Genomic DNA, 22,747 nt, shown 5'->3' with positions numbered 1-22,747 from the left:
TAGGGAGAGAGCCACAGCTGAGAAGGGCAAGAGACAGAGTAGCACACGGAGGAGTGCATAGGGAAAACAAATCCCCAGAGCAATTGCCTTGGAAAGCAAAAGGACCCAAATTTCGAATCTCATGAGTTCTTCCAACCACTGGGGCTTGAAGCATGCTTGGCTGTGGGAGAGCTGAGAGGACACTGCAGCTGCTCTCAGAGAAAAGGCAGGGCAAATAGCCTGCAGGCATACAGTGTAGAGACAGTAATCTGAAGAGGGTCTAGGACACAGAGTGGGGAGGTTAGTTGCTTATCTGGGAACATGTCCCCAAGAGGCAGTGTTCACAGAGAGACACTCCTTCCCTCCCATTCGCCCTCCCCCCTACACCAACAAAGTAACTGGACAGTGCCATTTCCCTCCTCCATCCCTCAGTGTAAACACAAAGCCACTGCCTGGAACCAGTGCAGTGGCTACATTCCCTACCTAATTTGCTTACATCAAGCTCCCTCCTACCACTCACCTCCCTGCACTCAAGTGGAACTGCCCTTCCCAGCCACACTTGCCTCAGTCCCAATCTGGGGAGAGGAAGGCACCCTCCCCTGGAAGACTGGCCCAAACTCCTGCCCATACCGTGTCTCCCAATCCAGAAGCTTTTTGTTTTTTAATATTTTATTTACTTATTTGACAGAGCAGGTTAACATATGAACACACACAGGAAGGGGGAGAAGAGGAAGAAGTAGGCTCCCCATTGAGTAGGGAGCCCAATGCAGGGCTCGATCCCAGGACGCTGGGATCATGACCTGAGGCAAAGGAAGACTCAAGCAACTAAGCCACCTAGGTACACTCCAACCAAAGAGTTTTGTGAGGCCTCAGTTCCAGTGGCAGCAGCAACAGGTCTCATTTCACAAGCAGGCCAGAGCACACCAAGTCAAAACATGCCACACTCAGGCCAGGGACCAAACACTACCCCACAACAGGCAAAGAAAGCCTAAGCAGACAACTGTCCTGAAGGATTAAGTGGCCAGAATACAAGAGTAAAGCACATACAGCTCACACTGGAGACAGTCCCAAAAGTACCATGCCCTGGAATCAGGGGACTACATGATCTCTTCTTCATAAAGCCATTACCCTCAAAAACAGGAGATGTTCCTGACTTCCCAACACAGAGAAACAGGCACAAAGACTTAGACAAAATGAGAAAACAGAGGAATTTGTCTTAGATGAAAAAAGAAGACAAGATCACGATCAGAGACCTGAGTGAAACAGATATAAGTAACATGCCTGATGCAGAATTTAAAGCAATTATCAAAAAATAAATAAATAAAGCAATTATCATGGGGCACCTAGCTGGGTCAGTTGGTAGAGCACACCATGCTTGATCTCAGTGCCATTAGTTCAAGCCCCATACTGGGTGTAAAACTTACTTAAAAAACAAAACAAAACAAAACAAAACCTAAAGCAATGATCATAAGATCACTGGACTTAAGAGCAGAGGGCATCAGTAAAACCATTAACACAGTGCTAGGGAATAACATAGCAGAGATAAAGGGCTCAATAAACACAATGAGAAACACACCTGATGGAATGAACAGCAGGCTGCAAGAAGCAGGGAAACAAAGTAATGACTTAGAAGACAGAATAATGGAAAGTAATCAAGCTTAACAAAACAGAGAAAAAAGAATTACGCAAAATAAGAACAGACTTAGGAAACTCAGTGACTCCATCAATAACATCTGTATTACAGGAGTCCCAGAAAAAGGAGAGAAAAGGGGGCAGAGAATTTATATGAAGAAATAATAGCTGAAAATGTCACTAATCTGGAAAGAAAACAAACATCCAGATCCAAGAGAAACAGAGAACCCCTCAACAAAATCAACAAAAGCAGATTCACATCAACACATATTGTAATTAAAATGGCAAAATAGGGATGCCTGGGTGGCTCAGTGGTTGAGCATCTGCCTTTGGCTCAGGGCGTGACCCCCAAGTCCCGGGATCAAGTCCCACATTGGCCTTCCTGCATGGAGCCTGGTTCTCCCTCTGCCTATGTCTCTGCCTCTCTCTCTCTGTGTCTATCATGAATAAATAAAATCTTTAATAAATAAACAAATAATGAAATGGCAAAATACAGTGGTAAAGAAAAATTATTAAAAGCAGCAAGACAAAAGAAGACAGTTACATACAGAAGAAACACCATAAGCCTATCAGTGGATTTTTCATCAGAAATTTTCTAAGCCAAACAAAAAAAAAAAAAGAAATTTTCCAAGCCAAAAAAAAAAACAAAAAACAAAAAACAAAAAGAAAACAAAACAAAAAAACAAAAAAACAAAAAACAAAAAAAAGAAATTTTCCAAGCCAGAAAGGAGTGGCAAGATTCACTCAAAGTGCTGAATGTGGAGCACCTGGGTGGCTCAGTGGTTGAGCATCTGCCTTTGGCTCAGGTCATGATCCTGGGATCGAGTCCCGCATCAGGCTCCCCATGGGGAACCTGCTTCTCCCTCTGCCAATGTCTCTGCCTCTCTCTGTGTGTCTATCATAAATAAATCAATTAATTAAAAAGCCTTAAAAAAAGTGCTGAATGGGAAAAACCTGCAGCCAATAACAATCTGTCCAGGAAGGTTATCATTTAGAAGAGAAGGAGAAATAAAGAGTTTCCTATACAAACAAAAACTAAAGGAGTTCATGACCACTAAACTAGCCCTGCAAGAAATATTAAAGAGGACTCTTTGAATAGAAAGAAAAGACCAAAAACAACAGCATGAAGGTAGGAACTACAAAACCAATAAAAAGAAATATTTCTGTAAAAAAAAAAAAAAAGTTAAGGAACACAAAATAAAAGGATGTAAAATATGACATTATATACCTAAAACATGGGGAGGTGTAAAGAATGGGTTCAAACTTAAATGACCATCAACTTAATATAAACTGTTAAATTCAGAAAATATACACAAACTTAATGGTAACCACAAAAAAAAAAAAAAATAATAATAATAATAATAATAATAAACATGAAAAGAGCCTTTTCCCTGTCAGAACAACACAAGGATGTCCACTCTCACCACTTTTATTCAACAGTATTAAGTCGTAGTCATAACAGACAACAAAAAATAATAAAAAGCATCCAAATCATCAAAGAAGTCAAACTTTCACTATTTCTAGATAACATGATACTATATAGAGAAAACCCAAATGACCACAACCCAAAACTGCTAAAACTAATAAATGAATTCAGTAAAGTTGCAGGATACAAATTCAATTTACAGAAATCTGTTGCACTTCTATACACCAGTAATAATAAAGCAGCAGAAAGAGAAATTAAGAAAACAATCCCATTTATAATTGCACCGAAAATAGTACGATACCTAGGAATAAACCTAATCAAAATGGTGAAAGACCTGTACTCTAAGAACTGTAAAACACCAAGGAAATTGAAGATGACACAAAGAAATGAAAAAACATTCTATGCTCATGGATTGGAAAAAATATTGTTAAAGTGTCTAAACTACCCAAAGCAATCTACACATTTAATGTAATCCTATCAAAATACCAACAGCATTTTTCACAGAGCTATTAACAAACAATCCTAAAATTCGTATGGAGGGATGCTTGGGTGGCTCAGTGGTTGAGTGTCTGCCTTCGGCCCGGGGCATGACCTCGGGGCCCCGGAATCGAGTCCCACATGGGGCTCCCTGCTCCTCCCTCTGCCTGTGTCTCTGACTCTCTTTGTGTGTCTCCCATGAATAAATAAATAAAATCTAAAAAAAAATTCATATGGAAATACAAAAGACCCCAAATAGCCAAAGCAATCTTAAAAATGAAAAGCAAATCTGGAGACATCACAATTCCAGATTTCAGATATATCACAAAGCTGTAGTAATCAAAATTTGTATGGTACTGGCACAAAAACAAACACATAGATCAATGGAACAGAATAGAAAAATTCAGAAATAAAACCACAATTATATGGTCACTTAATTGTTGATAAAGCAGGAAAGGATATCCAATGGGGGAAAAGAACAGTCTCTTCAACAAATTGGTGTGAAACTGGACAGCTACATGCAAAAGAATGAAACTGGACCACTTTCTTATACCATACAGAAAAATATATTAAAAATTAATTAAAGGCCTACATGTGAGACCTAAAACCATAAAAATCCTAGAAAAGGGATCCCTGGGTGGCGCAGCGGTTTGGCGCCTGCCTTTGGCCCAGGGCACGATCCTGGAGACCCGGGATCGAATCCCACGTCGGGCTCCCTGCATGGAGCCTGCTTCTCCCTCTGCCTGTGTCTCTGCCTCTCTCTCTCTCTCTCTCTGTGTGACTATCATGAATAAATAAATAAAATCTTTAAAAAAAAAAAAAATCCTAGAAAAGAGCACAGGCAATAATAACTTCTCTGATATCAGCTATAGCGATCTCTTTCTAGATAGATCCCCTGAGGCAAGGGAAACAAAAGCAAAACTATAAACTACTGAGAAGACATCAAAATAAAAAGCTTCTACAAGTAAAGGAAACAATCAATAAAATAAACAGCAACCTAAAGAATGGGAAAAGATATTTGCAAATAACATATCCTTTAAAGGGTTAGGGTTAGTATCCAAAATATATTTACTTATAAAACGATGAGATGCCTGGTGTCTCAGTGGTTGAGCATCTGCCTTTGGCTCAGATCATGATCCTGGGGTCCTAAGACTGAGTCCCACCTCAGGCTCCCCCCCTATGGGGAACCTGCCTTTTTTTTTTTTTTAAAGATTTTATTTTATTTACTTATTCATGAGACACACAGAGAGAGAAGTAGAGACAAAGGCAGAGGGAGAAGCAGGCTCCATGCAGGGAGCCCAATATGGGACTCGGGCTAAAATCTTTAAAACAAACAAAAAGGAACTTATAAAACCCAACACCCAAAAAACAATCCAATTTAAAAATGGGCAAGAGACATGAACAGACATTTCTCCAAAGAAGAAGATGGCCAACAGACACATGAAATGATACTCAACATCACTCACTCTCAGGGAAATGCAAATCAAAAATACAATGAGATACCACCTCACACCTGTCGGAATAGCTAAACTAAAACACACACACAAAAAAACAGGTGTTGGTGAGTATGTGGAGAAAAAGGAAGCCTTGTGTACTGTTTGTGGGAATGCAAACTGGTGCAGCCACTGTGGAAAACAGTATGGCGGTTCCTCAAAAATTTTAAAATCGAACTACTCGATGATCCAGCAATCACTCTATGGAGTATTTACCCAAAAATTACAAAAACATTAATTCAAAGGAATACATATACCTCTATTTTTATAGCAACATTATTTATAATTGCCAAGATGTGAAAGCAGCCCAAGTGTCTACTGAAAGATGAATGGATAAAGATGATGTGGTATATACATGCAATGTGAAACTATTCAGTCATAAAAAAAGAATTGCCATTTGCAATAACATGGATGGAGCTAGAGAGTATAATGCTAAGTGAAATAAGTCTGAGAAAGACAAATACCATAAGATGTCACTCAAAGGTGGAATTTAAAAGGAGCAAAGGAGTAAAAAAGAGAGAGACAAACCAAGAAACAGACTCTTAACTATAGAGGACAAACTGATGGTTACTAGAGGGGAGAGGTTGGGGGAATGGATGATACAGGTGATGTGGATTAAGGAGTACACTCGTCATGATGACTACTGAGTGATTCAAATAAATACTTAAAACAAAAACCGCACAAAGTGTTGCAAGAAAAACACTGCCAACCAAGAATACATTACCCAGCAAAGTTGTCCTTCAGAAATGAAGGAGAGATAAAGACTTTTGTGGATAAACAAAAGCTTTGAGTTCATCACCACTAGACCTGCTTTATAAGAAATGCTGAAAGGAGTTCTTCAAGCTGACATGAAAGGACAATAATTAGTACTGTGAAAATATACACTGGGTAAAGCCCAAGTATACAGTCAAATTCAGAATACTCTAATACTGTAATATGGTGTGTTAATTACTTAACTCTAGTATAAAGGTTAAGAGACAAAACTACTAAAAATAACTACAGCTACAATAATTTAATAGCTACAAAGAAAACATAAAAATAGTCAAAAGGTACATGAAAAGGTGCTCAATATCCCTAATCATCAGGGAAATGAGATCAAAACTACCTCACACCTGCTGGGATGGCTTTTATTTAAAAAGACAAAAATAAATAAATAAATAAATAAATAAATAAATAAATAAATAAATAAATAAATAAATAAATAAATAAAAAGACAACACGGGGGCACCTGGGTGGCTCAGTTGGTGAAGTGTCCTTGGTTTCAGCTCAGGTCATGATCCCAAGGTTGTGAGCCCCATGCTGGGCTCATACACTGGACATAGAGCCCACTTTAAAATAAAATAAAAAGATAAAAAGACAACAGATAACACGTGTCAGGAAAGATGTGGAGAAAAGAGAATCCTTGTACACTGTTGGTAGAAATGTAAATTGGTATGGTCATTATGGAAAACAGTATTAAAGTTCCTCAAAAACTTAAAAACCAAACTATCTTATAATCTAGCAATCCTACTTCTGGGTATATATCCAAAGGAAACAAAATCATTATATTGAAGAGTTATGTGCATCCCCATGTTCATGAGCATTATTCACAATAGCCAAGATACAAAAACAATTGTCTTTGAACAGATAAATGGATAAAGATGATGCGGTGTATATATACAGTGGAATACTATTCAGCCATAAGAAGGAAATCCTGCCGTTTACAGTATATACACCTACATATAGATAGATACAGACTTCATATATCCTTCTCAACCCCAAAGCCAAAATCAAGCCAATTGAGAACACATTAGAATAATTCCCATCAGGGATCCCTGGGTGGCACAGCGGTTTGGTGCCTGCCTTTGGCCCAGGGCGCGATCCTGGAGACCCGGGATCGAATCCCACGTCGGGCTCCCGGTGCATGGAGCCTGTTTCTCCCTCTGCCTGTGTCTCTGCCTCTTTCTCTCTCTCTGTGTGACTATCATAAATAAATTAAAAAAAAAAAAAAGAAAAAAAGAATAATTCCCATCAAAGTAAAAGGCAAAACAAGCCTACGCATTTCACCATCACCATTTACTACTGTCATGGACGTATTAGTGATCACAATTAGGTGACAGAAAGACAACAGAGGTATGCAACTGGAAAAGAAAAAGTAAATGACCATTATTTGTAGATGACAATATTATATACCTAGAGAATCAACTAAAAACCTTTACTGTTTTACAATCAGATATGGTAGTGAAAACTAATATATAGAAATCCATGCCTTCACATACATCATCAATAGGTGGAAGATAAAATGCTTCAACACTAAAAATAAAACAAAAGACCTGAGAATAAACTTAACAAGAAATGCCAAGAAATCTCTCAAAGAGATTTCATTGGGATGAAAGAAGGCTCAAGCAAAGAGGAGAGCATACAATCTTAGTGGGGAAGACTCATCACCTAAATATCACTCTTCCTACATTAATCTAAAAATGGAATGCAGCATCAATAAAACAGGATTTTTTTTAAACAGGTAAATTTATCTTAAGGTTCATATAGAAAAACAAACAGGGCAGCCCTGGTGGCGCAGCGGTTTGGCGCTGCCTGCAGCCCAGGGTGTGATCCTGGAGACCCAGGATCGAGTCCCATGTCGGGCTCCCTGTGTGGAGCCTGCTTCTCCCTCTGCCTGTGTCTCTGCCTCTCTCTCTCTCTCTGTCTCTATGAATAAATACATAAATAAAATATTAAAAAAAAAAAAAGAAAAACAAACATAGCCAGGAAAGTTCTAAAATTAAAGGTAATGAATGATAATTAACTTTACCAAATATCAAAACATGATCTAAAGCCAGAGAGAAACAACGTATACCCAAACATAAATACACAGAAAAATGTATAGAACAGAAAGTCCAGAAATAGACCCAAATGTATATGATACGTGGCAAAATATATCACATTTAGTAAAGAACATTTGAACAAGTGGGAGGAAAGATGAATTGCTCATTACAAGGTGTCCCAGCAAATGTGTGGCCATTTGGGAAAAATTAATTTGGACCTACACTTCTTACCAAAATAAATCCCAAATGGATGAATATAAAGGTGAATAATTAAAATTTAAAAGCACTTTAAGAAACCACAGGATAATTTTTTCATATTCTTCTACTAGGGAAGATCTGTCTAGGTATGATAAAGAATCCAGAACATGACCCAATAAAGAATCTTTTTTTTTTTCCAATGACATCCTAAATAAAGAGAAATAACAATCTGAAAAAATACAACTGCAATTTATATCACCAACAAAGTGCTACGTTTCTTCATATATAAACAATTTTTACAAATCAATGTTAAAAACACCAAAGCCTCATAGAAAAATGGGCAAAGAAAATGGAAATGCTTCTTCAACCTTATAGCAACAGGAGAGCTACAAATTAAAAGAATATAAGTGTTCACTCTATTACTCTTTTAATTTTTCTACAGGGCAAACTAAGTTTTGGAAGAAAAATACACACAAAGAAATACTTTTTTTTTACCTGTCAGAGTTCAAACTGTATACTATCACAGTATTGGTGAGGCTGTGGATATACAGTCACTGCCACATACAGTTAAGGAGCATACATGGACAAAGCCTATTTGGAGGTTTATCTTTTGTATTACAAAAGTACATACTCACCAACCCAGCAGTCCTGCCTCTGGTAAGTGACCAGACAGATGTACTTGCCTATGCATCAAATGATGCATATAGAAGGTTACTGAGTGTTTCTGCACTAGCAAAATTTACAACACCTTATATTTCCATCAGTAGTGCTTTTTCTAAATAAAGGTACATCCTGACAATGGAATATTATCCAGTTGTGAAAGACAATGAGAAAGCGCTTATGTATGGATAATGAACTATCACAAACAGAGAAAAAAGCAAAGGATATAGTGTGCTACTTTCACGTAAAAGAAAAGAGCTCTCTTGTGTGTTTGTATTATGCAAAGAACACCTGTGAACAGATACTTGAGAACTGGTAACACTGGCTGCCTCTGGGGAGAGGATGCGGTAGCCAGGGACAAGATGGAAGGAAACTTTCCTGTGTATACTCTGTTGTTCCCTTTTAATTCTATGCCATGTGAATCTATTACTGCACTGAAAAGCCAAAATTAAAAATAATGAACGCTTCCCTGTGGAAGCAATAGCCTTCTTCTCTGAGCTTCTGTAACTGTGTATTTCAATCATGCCTGTGTTCATTCAGACTCTTTCGGCCTCCTCTGATTGATTGTGGTTTCTTTGAGGAAAAGGTCACTTGAATCACCTTTGTATTCCCTAGAGCACCCAGCACCTCCTTTGGTGCCAAGTGGAAAGTAACTGCTGGTCTGTTCACTGTACTAAACTAGTCCACTAGTGCAAATAGTTCATCCTTGGAGGAAAGAAGATTTTTCTGAAAGTTGTTTTGTAAAATGGACCAATATTATAACAGGAAATTCTGCTTCTGTGAGCATCAAAATTAGCCAAATAAGCCAGAAGTATGCTCAGCAGAACAAGTTAAAAGTACTGAATAGAGGGATGCCTGGGTGGCTCAGTGGTTGGGCGCCTGCCTGCGGCTCAGGTCATGATCCCGAGATTGAGTCCCACATCCAGCTTTCTTAAGGAGCCTGCTTCTCCCTCTGCCTATATCTCTGCCCCTCTCTCTCAGTCTGTGTCTCTCATGAATCAATAAATAAAATCTTAAAAAAAAAGTACTGAAAAGAGAAAGAAGTTTCAGTTCATGATTGAAAGCTGATTCCAGAGAATGTGAAGCCTGAAAACACATATATTCAAGAGAATGATTACTGCCACATTTAGAATAACCTTTCAGATGACACAGCAAAACCCAGATTGAAGGGAAGACAAAATTATATTAACTGGTTGTAATGACCATCACAGATAATCACGTACATGATGCCAACCCTCTTTACAATTGAACATCAACAAATATATTAAATATTTTCTTCCAGAATGCCAGCTACCTACATTCTTATTCCCTCTTGACCTGGTTAGGAATGACTAACAAAGAGACTGAACTGACCCCTGCTAAGAATATGGGCAAAGAATTTTTTTTTTTTTTTTTTTTTAAGAATTTGTTTTAAAGCTAGAAACAGGGGCACCTGGGTGGCTCATCAGTTAAGCATCCAACTCTCTATTTCAGCTCAGGTTATGAGGGAAAGAACTGCAAAGAGAGCCAAAAGGTGAAGTTCACCTGTAGCTCTTCTCCTTGACACAATCTTGTCAACAAACGGTGCTGGGAAAACTGAACAGCCACTATGCAAGAGTTAAGTTGGACCCTTACATCACATACAAAAATGTGAAATGCATCAAAGACCTAATCAAAGAGCAAAAACTATAAAACTCTTGAAAGAAAGTAGAGTAAAAGTTTTATGACATTGGATTTGGCAGGATTTCTTGGATATGACATCAAAAGCATAGGTCAAAAAAAAAAACTGACCTCAAAAATTAATATTTTTTTGTGCAAAACAAAGGAAACCATCAACTGAGTGAAAAGACAACCCAGAGAATGGGAAAAAGTATTTGCAAATCACATCTAATAAGCAATGAATATCCAGAATGTATAAAGAACTTTTATAAGTTGGCAACAAAAAAACAAACAACCCTATTCAAAACTGGGCAAAGGATTTGAACAGGCATTTCTCTAGATATACAGATGGCCAATAGGCAGATGAAAAAATGCCCAACATCACTAATCATTAGGGAAATGAAAATTAAAGCCATAAGAAGATACCACTTCACATCTATGATGGCTCTTATTAAAAAATAATTTATTTTTTTAATTTTTTTTAATTTATTTATGATAGTCACACACAGAGAGAGAGAGAGAGAGAGAGAGAGAGAGGCAGAGACATAGGCAGAGGGAGAAGCAGGCTCCATGCACCGGGAGCCCGACGTGGGAATCGATCCCGGGTCTCCAGGATTCGCGTCCTGGGCCAAAGGCAGGCACCAAATGGCTGCGCCACCCAGGGATCCCTAAAAAATAATTTAAAAAATGCGAAATAGGAAATGAGTGTTGGTAAGGATGTGGAGCAACTGGGAACTCTTGTACATAGACTATGTAGACTATGAAATGGGGCAGCTGCTGTGGGAAACAGTTTGGCAGCTCCTCAAAAAGTGAAACACAGAATTACCAAATGGTCCAGCAATTCCTCCCCTGGGTACATATCCATAGAACTGAAAGTAGGGATTTGAACAGATATCCATACGTTCATGTTTATAACAGCCTTAGTCATAATAGGCAAGAGGTAGAAACACCCAAAATGTTCAGTGACAGATGAAAAGATAAATAAAATGTAAATAGACTTACAATAGAATATTATTTGGCCTGAAAAAGGAATGAATTCTGATACATGCTTCAACATGACCACTGAAAACACTATGTTAAGTGAAATAAGTGACATACAAAAGGACAAATACAACATGATTCCACTCATGTGAGGGACCTAGAATGGGCAAAAGCAGAGACAGAAAGAAAAATAGTGGTTGCTAGGGCCTAGGGTGAGGGGAGAATCAAAACTTGTTTAATGAGTAGAGTTTCTGTTTGGAATAATGAAAAAGTTCTAGAAATAGACAGTGGTGCTGGTTGTACAACATTGTGAATACATCTGATGCCAATGAATGGTACACCTAAAAATGGTTAAAATGGTGCTCACTTAAGGAGCACATATAGTAATATATGAACAATACATCCTTGGCCCCTGTGCAAGGATGACACACAAATTTGTGAAGCATTCCATATATTTTTTTTAATTGTTAAAATGGTAAATTTGTTATGTATGTTTTAACACACACACACACACACACACACATAAACCCTCAAATAACTTAGAAAGAAAAAAAAGGGCAGCCTGGGTGGCTCAGAGGTTTAGCACCGCCTTCAGCCCAGGGCATAACCCTGGAGACCCCGGATCGAGTACCATGTCAGGCTCCCTGCATGGAGCCTACTTCTCCCTCTGCCTATGTCTCTGCCTCTCTCTCTCTCTCTCTCTGTGTGTCTCTCATGAATAAATAAATAAAATAAAAACATAAAAAAAGGAAGAGAGAATACAGATGAAGCAAGAATGCCCTGAGTTGAGTAAATGACAGATATAACTAAGTGACAGGCACACAAAGGCTCATGCTTTCTGCTTTTGTATATATCTGAATTTTACCATAATGAACATTAATAAACAAAGTCCTTCAGAATGAATTCTTACAAAACCTTTTAAGAATTTATCCTCTTACAAAATTTAGCAAGATTGAATATGTAAGGTTCAAAGATCTGGGGTACTTGGCTGGCTCAGCTGGAAGAGCATGTGATTCTTAATCTGAGGGTTCTGTTGTGAGTTTGAGCCCCACACTGGGTATAGAGATTATTTAAAATTTTTTTTAAAAAAGGGGCAGCCTAGGTGGCTCAGCGGTTTAGCACCGCCTTCAGCCCAGGGCCTGATCCTGGAGAGCCAGGATCGAGTCCCACTTGGGGCTCCCTGCATGGAGCCTGCTTCTCCTTCTGCCTGTCTCTCTCTCTCTCTCTCTCACTGTCTCTCATGAATAAATAAATAAAATCTTTAAAAAAATTTTAATGGTTAAGAAAATGTTCAAAGACCTAAACTTAAGACCAAAAACTATAAAATTCTTAAAAGAAAACAGGGGGAGCCTGGGTGGCTTAGTTGGTTAGGCATCTGCCTTTGGCTGGGGTCCGGGGACCCTGGGATCAAGTCCCACATCAGGCTCCCTGCTCAGTGGGGAGCCTGCTTTTTCCCTCTGCCCCTCCCCGCTGCTTGTGATCTCTCTCATGCTTTTTCTTTCAAATAAATAAAATCTTAAAAAAAAAAAAAAAGAAAGAAAGAAGGGATCCCTGGGTGGCGAGGCGGTTTAGCGCCTGCCTTTGGCTCAGGGCATGATCCTGGAGACCCAGGATCGAATCCCACGTCGGGCTCCCGGTGCATGGAGCCTGCTTCTCCCTCTGCCTGTGTCTCTGCCTCTCTCTCTCTCTCTTTCTGTGTAACTATCATAAATAAATAAAAATTTAAAAAAAAAAAAGAGTGGGTTCATGAGATCCCAAATGTTTAAAAAAAAAAAAAAAAAGAAAGAAAGAAAGACCAGCCCTGGTGGCGCAGCAGTTTAGCACTGCCTTCGGCCCGGGGTGTGATCCTGGAGACCCGGGATCGAGTCCCACCCACATCGGGCTCCCTGCGTGGAGCCTGCTTCTTCCTCTGCCTGTGTCTCTGCTCCTCTCTCTCTCTGTCTCTATGAATAAATAAATTAAAAATATTTTTTAAAAAAATTCTATAAAAAAAAAAGAAGAAAGAAAGAAAAGAAAACACAGGGCAGGGGGCGCTTGCCTGGCTCAGTAGGAATAGCATGTGAGTCTTGATCATGAGCAGGGTCATGAGTTCAAGCCCTACACTGGGTGCAGAAATTACTTAAAAAAAAAAAAAAAAAATAGGGCAGGGCAATCCCGGTGGCTCAGTGGTTTAGCGCCGCCTACAGCCTAGGGTGTGATCCTGGAGACCCAGGATCAAGTCCCAAATCAGGCTCCCTGTATGGAGCCTGCTTCTCCCTCTGCCTGTGTCTCTGCCTCTCTCTCTCTCTCACTGTGTATTTCATGAATGAATGAATTAATATTTTTAAAAAAAGAAAAAAACAAACTGGTTTCATAAAAAATTTTAAATTGTGTGCATCAAAAGATATAATCAACAGAATAAAAAGGCAGCACACAGAAAATATTTACAAATCAGGTATCTGATAAAGAGACTACTATCCAGCATACATAGAGAACTCCTAAAACTCAACAACAACAAAAAACAATCTGATGTAAAACTGGGCAAAAAACTTGAATAAACATTTCTCCAAAGATATACCAATGGCTAATAAGCACATGAAAAGATGCTCAATATCACTGACCATTAGGGAAATGCAAATCAAAACTACAATGAGATACCACCCCACACCCACTAGGATGGTTACCATCCAAAAACAAAATAAAAACAAAACAGAAAATAACAAGTATTGGCAAGGTAGTGGAGAAATTGGAACCCTTGTGCATTGCCAGTGAGAATGTAAAATGGTACAGCCACTGTGGAAAGCAGTATGGTGGTGCTTCAAAAAATTAATCATAGAATTACTATATAATCAATTGCACTTATGTATGTATCCAAAACAGGAACTTGAACAAATATTCATACACCTATGTCCATAGCAGCATTATTCACAATAGCCAAAAGGTAGAAACAACCCAAATGTCCACCAATGGATAAATGAATAAACATAATGCAATACATAAATTCCACGGACTATTGTTCAGCTTTAAAATGGAAGTAAATGCTAAATCATGCTATGATACAGATTAACCATGAGGACATCATGCTAAATGAAACACGCCAGTCACAAAAAGACGAATACTGTATGATTCCACTCACATGAGGTACTTAGTGTAGACAAAAACATAGAGACAGGAAGTAGAATGGTGGTTGCCAGGGGCTAAGGGAAGGAGGGGATAGGGAGTTAGTGTTTAATGGGTAAGGAGTTTCAGTGTTGCAAGATGAAAAGAGAAATAGAGAAGAATGGGAATGACAGCTGCACATTATGAATGTATTTAATACCACTCAACTGTACACTTAAAATGATTAAGATGGTACGTTTTATGTATATTTACCACAGCAGAAAAATTAAACAACAATAACAAAGAATGAGTACACAGGAAGGGATGGGGGAAGACAGGGGGAGGAGAGATTCAAGTGTATCAGAAAAAAAGGAAATAGGAGGGAACAAATATTTGGCTACAATATAATCACAGTAACATTCAGAACAGGGATGAAATGTGTTATATATTTTATGGTATAATCTGAAAAAGCAAAATAACTAGCCATTAAACAGAATATTAGTAATCTTAACACAGAAAGCACAAGTCATAGAATTCTGAATACAAACCTGACTCTGAGCTCCCTAACAGTCAACACAAAGAGGGAAACATTATTGACATAGTTCATGTTATACGTTAGACAAAATCAAACCAGTGGCTTAGAAGAGGCACAGTCAGTTTTAAATTGTGTGCATCAAAAGATACAATCAACAGAATAAAAAGGCAGCACACAGAAAATTATTTACAAATCAGGTATCTGATAAAGAGACTACTATCCAGCATACATAGAGAACTCTTAAAACTCAACAGCAACAAAAAACAATCTGATGTAAAACTGGGCAAAAAAAAGGAAATAGGGAACTTCACTTTCTTCACTCCAGGCACTGAACGTGAAGAAATTTCTAATTGGCCTCACAGACTTTCTTGGGGACTTCTCACATAGATCTCAATGCAAGCTGATGGGGCCATACAAAGTCAGTTTATCAAAAAGCTGGAAAAGGGGCCAGAATTATGTTGCTTCCTAATGATCTGACTTCACCCAAAGACAAAATATGGCTTGCAATGTGTGCATTAAAAGACCTTCCAGCACAGTCTGATGAATGTGCTTTCTCACAGATGGAACTTAGGATTGGCATTTGGGAAGTGAAGAATTCAAGATTACCCTTCTTCTCTGACAAGAATATGATATGCAACATTCCATGTTGTTTGCTAAAGGCAGGTCTTGATGTTTCCAGTAGTCACTGTGGCAGGGAGGACAAATTAGAATGCATGTCCAAACCCAACCAGGGCTCAGACTAGAAAGAAGGGACCTTCATGGAGATGAGGTGGCATCAACAAGAGCTGGTATGGAAGAAGGGCTGGGCAGGCCAGCTTGGGGAAGATCATGAAAGCAAGGGTATATGGAAGACTGTTGAAGAGAACCACAACTGAAGACTTGCTGAGTAATAGTATAGTCTTCTGAAAGGTACAACTCACAGCCAAACACAACAAGCTGTTCAAAGGATCAAGTTATTGGGAAATATTAAAAAAAAAGAGATTTAAATTTAAAAAAAAATGTTGTAGAATAGTGTCTCTGTTCACACACAACAGAAAATAGACACAAAACAGTACCATCCCATTATAAAGAGAGAATGCTTGAGAACAAGAGAATGAGCAACAATGAAGCCTACTAGTGGTCACCACTGGGATTACAGACAAAAACTGCACATGCACACCTGCCTATTTGTTGTTCCTCAAAAATCATTATTAAAAAAAAAAATACTTCTAGCTTTTCAAGAAATTTATATAGTGTTACAGTAAAAAATATATAGCAATATAATTGTGAATGAAATCTCATTTATGACATCATCTAAAAATAAGAACTGTCTAAAAACAAGAGCCAGTTATGTACTTGGCAAAACTATACTATACAACTGACTGACGCTGATGGGAATCAGCGTGAAATACGTAAGCCCTGGCATCATGCTTTGGTTTTAGGTGCACTTGTACAGAGCCATGGCTCTCAAAGTATAGATCCATAGACCAGCAGCAGCAGCACCTGATAACTTGTCCGAAATTCAAATTCCAAGGCCTATCTCTAACCTACAGAGTGAGAGACTCTAGTGAAGTGGGATTAAAATGAGCCCTCCAGGTGATGCTGATTCACACTAAAGTCTGAGAACTTTCATACTTTCATTCATACTGAGAAAGTATGAATAAGGTCTCACCTATCTAGCTAAGGGAATATATTTCTTGCTCAAATCCCTTTCTGTTATTTTAACCTCAACTCCTGAACAAACACTAATCTATTCAATTGTGAAATAAGCTGGAAGATAATTTAAAGATGTTTTTTACATTAGGTAGAATTCTGGAATTGCTTGTTTTGATATAATGTACCAACCACTGCAGTGGAGTGACCTGAAGAAAGCCAAACCTAGTTTGTAAGAAGTGGTAAAGAATCAACATATTTGGAATTTCAATATATCTAACTATATCTAAATATCATCTAAGATTTGCAAATACTCTAAAGTTGGCGAACAGCACAAATACTACTATTACAACTGCCACATTTACATTAACTATTTTAGTTTCTCTTACTTCTGAAATTAACAGGTTCAAAATATAAGCGGTTCAACAAAACTTTAATTTCTAAAGGGCTATATCAGTCACTATAGCTTCAAACTTAAGATTGCTGCTACATATGAGACATAAAGACCATAAAAATACCAGATCCTCTTTCATAAAATCATGACTGCAATTTTATTTTATTTTTTTATTTATTTATTTTTTTTATGACTGCAATTTTAAAGTAACTTATAATTGGTTATTTTTGTTTGTTTTTTAAAGATTTTATTTATTCATGAGAGACACAGAGAGAGGAAGAGACATAGAGGGAGAAGCAGGCTCAATGTGGGACTCAATCCCAGCACCCCAGGATCAGGACCTGGGCCAAAGGCAGAGGCTCAACCACTGAGCCACCCAGGTGCCCCTTTAATTGGTTATTGATATGAAATCCCATTCTCCCTGATTATGTGGAATTACACTGAACTTCACTAAACTTCCAACTTAGCACAATTTACCTATCTGATACAAATGCTAAATAAATATCAAATAAATCAGTAGTTTCAAAATGTTATTTGATTTGAACCCCCAATAAGAATTTATGTATATATCCCAATATATGTATATTTGAATATGTTAAATATACTACTATAATAAATAGCATACATTATAAAATAACCTAATAAAAATTACATAAAGCTAAAATAAACATAAAGATCAGTTTTGATTTTTTTGCCCCGAGACCTCCAAGCATCCTTGATGCATGCACCCCCCCATCCTTGGACTCCTTCGACTCCCCTGAAAAGCTTACGTATGGCCCAGCAACCCTGCAAGCATTCTCAGACAGGGCAGCATCGCCAGCCACTCAAGTGGAAGCTATCAAATGCAGCAACCAAATTGCTGTCTCCTTCCTGCTGAGGTCCACACCTCTGACTTGGATCTTGTGATGCTGGCTTCTTCCCTTCACCCCATCACCTTCTGCTACCTCTTTCCTGCCAATGGGCAGTGGAGGACTGTGAGGCCAGCAGGTGCAAGAAGAGCATAAAAACATGGACTGTTGTCAAGCAAACCTGGGTTTGTACCTAGGCTCTACCTCTAACTCAGCAGGTGACCCAGGGCAAGTCAGATAACATCTATAAAACTCATCATTAAAGAGGGGTGATAACAGTATCATTTCACCTGGTTACTATGATGATTAAATGAGATAAGCTATTATTAGAGTACCTAGCACAGTACCTACACAGCACAGGTGTTCAATAAATATTTTACTCACAATTACTACTTCAGGCAGCAGGGGGTAAAAAAAAAAGTCATCTGGACTTTGTTTCATCAGCCAATTCAGGAAGGAAGCAAGTTACAGTAGAAGCAGCTCTGGCAGTAGTTTGGCAGATCTGGTTTGAAGGCCTGATCCACCACTTATAAACTGGGTTACTCAGGAAACCCAACTTCTGTATAAGGGGCAGTCATCTCATCTGTTCAAATGGAAGTGACGACATAAGCCATATACAAAGTACCAGGGGATCCCTGGGTGGCTCAGCGGTTTAGCGCCTGCCTTCGGCCCAGGGTGTGATCCTGGAGACCCGGGATTGAGTCTGACATCGGGCTCCCTGCATGGAGCCTGCTTCTCCCTCTGCCTGTGTCTCTGCCTCTCTCTCTCTCTCTCTCTCTCTCTCTCTCTCTGCCTCTCATGAATAAATAAAAATCTTAAAAAAAAAAAACAAAAAAACAAAAACAAACAAACAAAAAAGAAACAAAGTACCTGTCAGAGCCAATATAACTAACCTTGGCCACAGTAAATGGCTACCAACGGTGAGGGTAAACATACAGCACATAAACCTAAGTGTGATTCCAGGGTCCTCAGGACAGATTCATAAGCATGACTAAGTAACAAGGGAGTAAGCATTCCTAAAGACTGCCACCAAATGTTAATAAATGCATGAGTACTGACCCCACAGGCATGGTTTGCTTTTTGCAACTGGACAGTTTACTTGCTCACACATGCCCTCGGGCTATTCATCATCTTTCTGCTTTCATCTTCTAATCATAAACTAGGAGTAGATTTTTTACCTACCTCACAACAGTAAACTGTATGATGGGGATGGAGAAGGGGGCAAATCAAAGATTACAAAGCACATGGAGACCTCAGGAGAGGCACTGTTTTTGCACAATAGGAAAAGAGAGCTCTCAACCACCAGATTAGTTCAAAATAGATGAGAATTCTTTCAATCTATGACCAAAAAAATGAATATGAAGATACATTTACATATATTTTGTTTGTTTTACATCATATGCCTAGTGGGAATGCTGCAAATGTGTAAAACACCTAAAGCCAAAACTATATTAACATGCACTTAAAAAGGTACAGGTCACAGGGGCCTGGGTGGCTCAGTCAGTTGAGTGGCTGACTCTTGATACCAGCTCAGGCCTTGATCTCAGGGTCATGAGTTCAAGCCTCCGGTTGGGCTCCAAGCTGGGAGTGGAGCCTACTTGAAAAAAGAACAGATACACGTCAGATGGTAAGCACTCTTATGATAAGCATAATATACTGAGAAGTTGAATCACAGCTGTACACCTGAAAATAATGTAACGTAACTATGCTCCAAAAAAAAATTTTTTTTAAATGGCACCATTTAAAAAAAGATTAAAAAGGGTAAAGAAACAGCTGGTCAGTTAGGCAGCAGTCGGGAACACAAACCAGACGTTCCTGACCCTAGCTCCGATCTTTAGCAGGATATCCTGAGACTGCAGCACACCAGTAAGACACGGTATAGTCAGGCTTCCAAAGCGAAACACTACACTAGCATCACTAAGAAAACCTTTCCTAGGTCTTCTTCACGAGAACTGTTACAAAAATCCCTGGAAAGACTATCATCACGGAGCCACAGAAGGTGGGAAAGCAAGGAGCCCAACAGAGGGGCAGGTCCTGCCAGGGCCCCCGCGGGGACCCTCCGCCCCCTCCGCCGACAGCGTTTCCACCTGTGCAACTTTCTGCGCTTCTAATGGTCCAAGCTCCCTGCAACTGATGCCACCGTGACGTTATAATCCCGTATGATACACTGAGACAATAAACACGAGGCAACACAGTAAACACAGGCAACGTGAGCGAGCAAAGTTTGGGCTTGGGCAAAACACAAAACTAGAAGCCAAGCAAAACCCAGCAAAGCAGCTACGTGTTGCCTCAAAACCAGACACGGCCCCAGGGAGGCAGGAGTGGACAGCATGCTCTCCCCCGCACCGTGGAAACCCAGACAGCCCCACAGCAGGTTCTAGAAGCGCCGGCTTCCCGGGCACGGCGCGACCCCCTCCCCCGGGGCCAGGAGCTGGGTGGGGACGCGGGCGCGCGGGCGGGGGCGCGGCCCGGGTGGGGGGGGGGGGGGGGGGGGGTGGGGACGCGGCGGCCCGGCCCCCTCTCGCGGCTGCGGTCTCCTGGCCCGCACGGCTGCTGGACAGCGCCCACGCCCGCGCGCCCGTAGCCCGTAGCCGCGGCGGCCCCCAGCCCCGACTCCCGGGGCCGCGCGGCCGGAGGCCCGAGCCCAGGCTGGCGGAAGGCGCTGTAGGGACACGCGCGGCGGTACCTGTGGCGGCAGCAAGCAGCTCCCGGGCGGCGGCGGCGGCGGCGGCGGCGGCGGCGGCGGCGGGGGCGGGGCGCGGCGTGCGCGCTCCCGGCCCGCGGTCCGGTGCGTGGTGCCCGCCCTTCTCTCCCGGCTGCCCGGCGCCCGCGCAGCTCTCCGCCCCTTCACCTCTCACCTCCTACCTTTCCCCTCCCGCCCTCACCGCCCCCCGCACGTGTTCCAGCGGTGCGCACATGCGTAGTCGAGCCCCGCCCGCGGCTCCCGCCCGCCCCCTGGCGGATGCCCGTCCCGCTCCCCGGAGGGAGGGAGAGCGACGGTCCCGGGCGGGGACGGGAGGGCGGCGGGGCGGGGCTTGAAGATGCGGCAAGGCCCTGAGGACCGCACCGGGATCCACAGCACTTCGCGGAGGAGTACCAGGGACGTGCACAAGATGCCTAGGTCCCCGTTGAAAACAGCAAAAAATTAAAAGTGACAATACAGATAGATGCGCGACAAACACAGATGGGTCGATACACCTTGTCCATAAAAGGGGTTTCCCTGCAGTCTTTTTAAAGGATACGTTTTATGAATACTTAACTGATGTTGGAACTTGTGCTTGAAAGATGGTGCAAAGTGAGCTGTAAAGTACGGTCTCATTTTTTATTGAAAGACATCCACGGAGAAGGTGGGGTCTGGGTGCTGCGGCTGTGCCGCGGGTGGGTATGTCTGGATGGCGGGCTTAGGGGGTTGTTTTCCATTCGCCGCTGGGCCTTAACCGTTTCCACACGGCCCGTGTCATAGCCGCGCCCGCTGAGCGTTTACTCAGTGCCGGGTGCCGGGTGCCGGGTGCCGGGTGCCGGGTGCCGGGTGCCGAGCGGAGCACTCATCCGCGAGGGAAGTCTCCTTACTGAGTCTAACACAGGGGAACGGAGGAGGCTTCGCCCGCGCTGCGGACACAGGTCCCGGCCCGCCCAGCGCCGGCCACCCCGGGATGCTGCCCGGGGCCCGCGCGGGGATCCCGATCGCGTCCCTCTCGCCCTGGCGGGGCCGGGCCTCGAGTATACGGATCAGCCCCGCCCCCAACCCTGCTCAGCCCCACCTACCCCAGGGCAGGCCCTAATCCTGCCCTCAGGGACTGCAGCTCTGGGACGGTTTAAGATGTAGATCTAGCATAATGCAAGGTTGGACTCAGGAGCGGCCCTTCTGCCGATGTAGCCCCCTGGCCCCTTCTAAGGTTTCTTCAGAGTCCTACCCCCCTCCTTCACACCCATTCATTTCCACTGGACTCAGGACCACCTGTCCAATGCCACCCACGTTTTGCCTCCCTCCCTCCCCATCACACTATTGTCACAGGGAAATTAAACAAGAGTGGAGACAACTGACCTTGGTCTAAAGTGACGTTTACGATTTTGCTCTGTATTTGGGATTGGCTTCTGGTTTTATTTTTTAAAGATTTTATTTATTTATTTATTCATGAGAGACATAGAGAGGCAGACATAGGCAGGAGGAGAAGCAGGCTCCATGCAGGGAGCCCGACACTGGGACTTGCTCCCCGGATTCCAGAATCACACCCTAGCCCGAAGGCAGGGTTAGGGTTAGGGTTAGGGCTAAACCGCTGAGCCATCTAGGGATCCCCTGGCTTCTGGTTTTAGATGGTAATTTGGAGAGGACACCTGGAGAGGGTAACTTGAGTAATATCATTACAGTTGATTATTCCCTGTTCCCTTTCTGTGAAGGGATCATACACACAGCCATGCCCATTGTCAAGTGACAGTGGTGCCTCCGGGCAGGGTGAGTGCACTTCCCTCTCTAGTGTCATCTTTGGTCACATGTCTTGCTTTGGCCAACATAGAGTATGAGTGAACATGACTTGTACGGGCCTGGTAGAAGCTCTAAGAGCCATTGCTTGAGAGAATGAGGCTCTCATTCTCTCCCTTAGTAAAAAAAATAATAATAATAAAAAATAAATTGAACGGATAACTATTTCAGAAATAAATAGTACTAAAACTGGCACAACAAAGTTATAATATATACAGACCAATAACAAAGAAATATTTTTAAACTACCTCAAAAAACTACTTGACCTTGACCAACGCAAGTCCTAATCTGGGATAAAAAACACTAAGAATTTCAATGTATGTAAAATATAGTGAATTCCTCAACATGGTTTATGAGGCATATATTGCTATTTTTTTTTAAGATTTTTTTTATTTATTTGAGGGAGGAGGGGCAAGGGAAGAGGGGAGAGAATCCTTAAGGAGACTCCCTGCCAAGTGCAGAGTCTGACATGGGGCTTACACCCAGGACTCTGAG

The 22,747-nt window shown here is 41.2% G+C and overlaps 1 protein-coding gene and 1 pseudogene across 1 annotated transcript in view; one reads left to right on the top strand and one right to left on the bottom strand.

Annotated features, from left to right (window-relative positions):
* Positions 1-20,521, bottom strand: part of SCAP (SREBF chaperone) — a 67,049-nt gene extending 46,528 nt beyond the window's left edge. Inside the window, 1 exon segment of the mRNA XM_038566615.1 lies at positions 20,459-20,521. The gene's annotated coding sequence lies outside the window, so the exon portion shown is untranslated.
* On the top strand, positions 11,645-11,742 carry LOC119864839 (annotated as a pseudogene).
* Positions 20,522-22,747: the final 2,226 nt, after the last annotated feature.

This window comes from Canis lupus, chromosome 20, assembly GCF_011100685.1.
Source record: "Canis lupus familiaris isolate Mischka breed German Shepherd chromosome 20, alternate assembly UU_Cfam_GSD_1.0, whole genome shotgun sequence".
Classification (NCBI taxonomy): Eukaryota; Metazoa; Chordata; class Mammalia; order Carnivora; family Canidae; genus Canis; species Canis lupus.
Note: the sequence above shows the minus strand (reverse complement) of the source record. Positions and strands in the feature narration are given on the sequence as shown.